Consider the following 6,514-nt stretch of genomic DNA (forward strand, 5'->3'; position numbering starts at 1 on the left):
CTCCCTGCTGGAGTGGATCCCTGGGACCCTACTTTGCCCTCGACAGGTGGTCTGATGGGAAGAGCACATTTGCTCTAGGTCACAAACTCCCTGGCCACAGTCCAGTTCTCTCTCCCAGGAACATGGACCTGGGACTTGAGAGACTCCTACCTGAGGCTGCAGGACCTGTAAGGTCACAGTAACCCTGGCCCAAGGGCACCACTGGGGCCATGTGTCGTGAGCTGAGGAAGTAGGCTTGCCAAGCAGAAGAATGAATCAAGTGTCAGATACAGCAGGTAGGGGAGGACAAGGAGGCCGGCTCTGGAGCCAGGCCATATGGCTTGTAGCCTTCGGTTCTGGTCCCCTGTGGGCCTGGTTTCATTGCTGCCCCTGGATGCTACCAGATGGCCCTGTGCCTTCCCACCAAATCCCCCTTTGGATCTGGAGCTGTTTTGAGTAGAGTTTCCTTCATTTCCTAAATAACTAAAGCAATGCTAATTTAACAAGCAGGTTAGAAATATATTCTTTGCTTCCCAAGGGCTGGTAATCCCAGGCAGAGAGCACTGACATTGCCTAACCTAGGGGGCCATAGGACTAATATTCTTTGGTCTTTCAATTCATAGGGTTCTTTTCTTCCTTTCTTTCCCTTTTTTTTTTTTTTTTGAAAAATATGGAACACTTCATGAATTTGCGTGCCATCCTTGCACAGGGGCCATGCTAATCTTCTCTGTATTGTTCCAATTTTAGTATATGTGCTGCCGAAGTGAGCACTTTTTTTCTTTCAAAGTAGATAATTAATACATAACCACATTTTCACGGTCAGGATCTCAAACAATACAGAAGAGATGAAGACCTACCCCCTGCCTTCAACAACCCTATTCATTTCCTCTACCTCAAGGGAAACACTGTTAATGGTCTGATGGTTGTGTGTCCTTCCAGATCTTTGTCTATGCATTTCTATTCATATGTGTACTTTTCTCATAATACTCCCGCACACTGGAGGCCACAATCTGGCAGCCTGAAGGCCAAATGTAGCCCATAATGGCTTTTATTTGACCCACATAATATTTTTTTTTTAAATCTGAATTTGTTGCCCACATTTTATTTTATTTATTTTATTTTTTTGAGGAAGATTAGCCCTGACCTAACTGCTGCCAGTCCTCCTCTTTTTTGCTGAGGAAGCCTGGCCCTGAGTTAAGATCCGTGCCCATCTTCCTCTACTTTATATGTGGGATGCCTACCACAGCATGGTGTGCCAAGCAGTGCCGTGTCCGCACCCGGGATCTGAACTGGTGAACCCCGGGCCGCCAAGAAGCGGAATGCGCTCACTTAACCACTGCGCCACCAGACTGGCCCCTGTTGCCCACATTTTAAATTGGGATATTTCATGAAAATCCTGAAAACTTGGAAGAGAAGGCATCACTGGGCCCACGCTTCTGCCTGGAAAGGAAGACTCGCACTGAGTGATGGGCAGCCCCCTGCAGGTGGGGTGAGCTCCTCTCCAGCCCCCACTATTCCCAGATGGCTTCCCCTGGCCCCGCACCCCACTGTTTTATGTTGTCTGTCTGGCCCTTATAAGCATTTGCTTTTTCAACCTTTGTACTGTATGGTTTTTTTATATATTGTTCTATAGCTCTCTTTTTTCACTAAAATACATATCACAGGCATCCTTCTGTGCAAATACATACTGACCTACTTTATTCCTTTTAACAGGTACAGTCCATCCTCATTATTTGAGGATTCCACGTTTGAGAGTTCGCCCACTCTCTAAAATTTATTTGTAACCCTAAAATCAACCCCTGTGGCCCTCCTGGGGTCATCGGCAGACGTGCGCACAGCCGCCAAAAATTTGAGTCACTTGATGTGTGTGTTCCCGGCTGAGGTTGAACAGGGTGACGCTCTGCCTTCTTGTTCCAGCTCTCCTGCTGCAAACAAGTAAGTGTTCTTTTTGCAGTCTATTTAATGCCGTATTTTTTGTACTTTTGTGCTTTTTGTTGTTGACTTCACTTTTTAAACGGCCCCCAAGGATAGTGCTGAACTGCTATCTAGTGTCCCCAGGATCGAGAAGGCTGTGATATGCCTTAGAGAGAAACTACGTGTGTTAGAGGAGCTGCATTTAGGCATGAGTCGTAGTGTCCTCGGCTGTGAGTTCTGTGTTAATGAACCTACAATACCACACACCTAGAAAAAGGAAGAGGAAATTAGCCGATCTGTACATGAGGCTGCTCCAGAAAGTGCTACAGAAACATTTATAGTGCGTGATGAAGCTATGGGAAAGGTTAAAAAAGTGGCTAAACTTGTGGATTCGTGAGATGACAACCAACGTAATAGCGCAGTTGACAGCATTGTTGTGAGGCTTGAGAGACAGAGAAATTTACGGTCACATTGGGTCAGGAAAAGGTTAAATCTTTTCGTCTAGTGCTGACTGGCTCAAACAATTCAGGAGGCCACACGGCATGAAAAATATCAAATTTGCAGCAAGGCGGGTTCTGCAGATCAGGAGGCTGTGGGAGAATTTCAAAAATACCTGCTATGTTATACAAGGAAAGAGTTATGTGGAAGAGCAGGTTTACCATGCTGATCAGACTGCCTTGTTTTACAAGGACGTTGGCAAGTGAACCTGTATGATGTAAGTAGCCTCCTGAGGTCCTGGCTTTAAATCATCGAAGGACTGTGCAATTGGTTATTTGTAAGAAATATGCATTAAGTGTCTTTAAACAGAAACACATATAGAACAAGGTCATATATTGATTAGTTGATGAAATGTGACCAGAGGCTCACAGGAACCTAACCCTGTGTTTCCTTTAGGTGCTTCTGGATTTGTCAGTTCAGCGTTTGCAGTGGTTTTATAGAACATAACTACCATAAATAATGAGAACCAACTGTACTTAGAATTAAACAATGTGGCTCTCCCATATTTTTTTTTTTTGGTGAAGAAGATTGGCCCTGAGCTAACATCTGTTGCCAATCTTCCTCTTTTTTTTTTTTCTCTCTCCTAAGCTCCAGTACATAGTTGCATATCCTAGGTGTACGTCCTTCTGGTTCTTCTATGTGGGATGCTGCCCCAGCATGGCTTGGTGAGTCGTGCTGGGTATATGCCCAGGATCCAAACCAGTGAATCCTGGGCCGCCAAAGTGGAGTACCTGAATTTAAACACGATGCCACCAGGCTGGCCGCTACCATAATCTATTTAACTACTCCATTATTTATCAACATTTAGGTTGATTCCAATTTTTTGTATTACCTCCAGTGTGTACTGTCTCTATATGCATATACATGAATATTTCTCTAGGATAGATATCCAAAAGTACAAAGCTGATTCAAAGAGTATACCCATTAAAAATATTGATAAATACTACTAATCACATTCCAAAAGTCTCCCTCAATTTACACGTCTACCAACAGTTTATGGAACGCTTGTTTTTCTGCATCTTCATCAAACTGGGTATTATCGACATTTTTTATTTTTGCCAATTTTGCCAATTGTCATATAATGATATCTTGTTTTAATGTGTACTTTTGGATTTTAGTGAAATTGCATATCTTTTCGTATGTTTAGTGACCAGTTCATAAGGTTTTAACTGAAAAACATAACATCCAGATTCTCATGTAATTTCCTGACATTACAGCTATCATAACAAACCTACCTATTCATTGAACCACACACACCAACTGCCCAGGCTGACGAGATCTTGCATTGGTCTTAGGGAAACTCCAGGTTCGGACCCATCCACTGATGGTCCCATCTTACTGATGTCAAGAGAAAGAAAGACCCAGGAGTCTTCTGTCTTTCTGCTGTGCCATCTGAGGCCAGCTCCCCTCTTGCCACAACATGGCTGCAACAGTTTCAGACATCACATCGGTTACAGAAAAGTCCCTAGAGAGAAAGAGACCACCCCTTCAGAATACGGACACCATTCCCAGGAGCCCCCAGGCAGGTCACCCTTCTCATCTCACAGGTCAGAATTGGGTCACTGTTGATCCCTTAAACCAATCCCTGGCGAGGAGAATAGGATCACCGTGATTAGCTTATAGACCTCAAAGAAGCCAGAGGGTCTGGCCTCAGCAAGGGATGGTCCCTCATCTTCTTCCGATCTTTTCTCGCTTCTCATCTTCTCAACAAGGCCTCTCTTGACCATCTTGTTCACGATTGCACCTCCAGCATTCTCCATTTCTCTTCTCTGCTTTAGTCTATTCTAACATATCATAGGTTTTACTTATTTATTTTCTTTATTGTCCATCCCTTTCAACCAGAATGTAAGCTCAGTGAGGGTAGGCATTTCGCTCTTTTATTCATCGCTAAATCATTAGCACATCCTGGCACATATTAATAGTACTCAATAAATATTTGTTGGATGAGTGAATAATCCATCTGAATGAATTCCATCTGAAGCCATCTCTCAATTCATTCTAAACCCAGAAGAGGAAAAGAGGGGAATTGCTTACTGAGCTCCCCCAAATCCAACAATAGTTATCAGCAGGACATCTACGTGGCCTCTCCATTGTCACCTACTGATCTTGGCCCCACACAAAGCACTGCCTTCTAGATTTGGGGTTGCAGCTGCTACGTGGATGGTGGCACGGTTCAGCTGAGGCACACTTCCTAGGGCTAGTTGTACTGCTCCAGCATCCCCTACAAGCGACCACACCCATCCACGAGTGTCACGCCTTGGCCAAGAACTACTCCAGGCCACTCTGCAGCCTCCTGTGATGGCTTTGGGACGTGGCTCCCAGGCTTCTCTCATCCCAGTGTCTTGCCCTCATCCTCAGTGACCTCAGCATAATGTTGATTACATTTCCACCCCCTGTGCTCATGGTCCCTTCACTGCCTCTACTCAATGACTGACACCTCCATCTACTCAACCTCCAAAGGTTCAGCCACATCAGGAAGCTTCTTCCACTTCAGGACCCCAACTCCAATCTCCTGGCTCCGTCTCTTCCTTTCCCTCGTGGTGACTGGGACTGCCCTTTATCTAGACCACAGCCTCTTCTGCTTCCTTGTTTACAATAGTTCCTTTTCTACCTCCCACTCAGTCTAGCCCTGGTGGTCGGCTCTTTAACCATACTCTTGCTAGTGCCCTGAATTCCCGTTCTTCAGCTTTCTAATATATCCAAGGTATCATTCCCCAAGCAGAGGATTCCCTGCTATCCACTTTTGCAACTCTCAGGCTGGGAGAAGCAGCTCCCACGCTGCCCAGCCAGAGAGGGGCCTCTCCACCCAGCACGGCTCCCACCCCAGTTCCATCTGCCACTCTCTTTCCTCCTGTCGTGCTGGGTTCTGCCGTCTGACTGGCCTGGGGAGCGGGAAGGAGGTGGGGACGATGGAGAGGGACAGGAATGTCTGGGCCTCAGTGCCCTGGGCTGCCCAGCCTGGGGGAGGTTCTCTCTCCTCTTCCTCCTTGAGGCCTGCCTGATTCCCTTCTACGCATAAAAACTTTCGCATCACTAAGAAATTGCTTAATTTTACAAAAGTTTTGAGTCAACTGGGAACCTGCTACTAGAAATGAATGAAAACAGTGCTTGCCCTCAGGGAACTCCCCACCAGCTTACTTCTCAGGTATTAGGGCCTCAAGAAGAAGATGAGGAGGAAACCAAACAGAAAGACTACAGTGTATGGAATGCATCTTGTTTTATTGGAAATTTGGAAACGTATATGAAGATATTTCTTTATGTTTCCTAAGCACAAAAAGTACATCCAGCTTTTCTTGATGATTCATAATTATGAACCGTCAGTCTGTCCTAGCCCTAAGTAAACTCAGACCTTGAAAATAAACTATTTCCAGAATGAATCCAGGCCATGACCTACTAATTTATGCCTTGAATACAGGTGATGTTTAAAGATAAGCTTTTAGGGGCTGGCCAGGTGGTGCAGCAGTTAAGTTCGCACACTCTGCTTCGGCGGCACGGAGTTCACAGGTTCAAATCCTCGGCACGGACCTGTGCACCACTCGTCAAGCCATGCTGTAGCAGGCGTCGCACATATAAAGTAGAGGAAGATGGGCACAGATGTTAGCTCAGGGCCAGTCTTCCTCAGCAAAAAGAGGAGGATTGACAGCAGATGTTAGCTCAGGGCTAATCTTCCTCAAAAAAAAAACACAAGGTTTTAAGGGCTAGCCCTGGTGGTCTAGTGGTTAAGTTCTTTATGCTCTGCTTTGGCGGCCCTGGTTTGGTTCCCAGGCGTGGACCTACATCATTCATCTGTCAGTGGTCATGATGTGATGGTGGTTCACATACAAAAAATAGAGGAAGATTGGCAACAGATGTTAGCTCAGGGCAAATCTTCCTCAGCAAAAAAAAAAAAATATATATATATATGTATATACATATATATATAAACTCTTTTTCACTTATCCAATTGTTAGAGATTTTTAAAAATCATTTTTGTTACTTTTGATAAGGGTGCAGTAAGGTAAGTGTTCTATATCCTGCTTGCTGCTGCTAGCAGTACATAATGATGTATGCTTTCTAGGAAGTCTTTTTGCAGCATGAATAAAAGGACTTGCAGGGGCCGGCTCCATGGACGAGTGGTTAAGTT

At 45.0% G+C, this 6,514-nt stretch overlaps 1 non-coding gene across 1 annotated transcript; it reads right to left on the minus strand.

The window, feature by feature from the left end:
- Positions 1 to 643: 643 nt before the first annotated feature.
- On the minus strand, positions 644 to 750 carry LOC124236560 (U6 spliceosomal RNA). Its single transcript, XR_006887791.1, has one exon. It is a non-coding gene; the product is annotated as a U6 spliceosomal RNA (small nuclear RNA).
- Positions 751 to 6,514: the final 5,764 nt, after the last annotated feature.

Source organism: Equus quagga, chromosome 2 (genome assembly GCF_021613505.1).
Source record: "Equus quagga isolate Etosha38 chromosome 2, UCLA_HA_Equagga_1.0, whole genome shotgun sequence".
Lineage (NCBI taxonomy): Eukaryota > Metazoa > Chordata > Mammalia > Perissodactyla > Equidae > Equus > Equus quagga.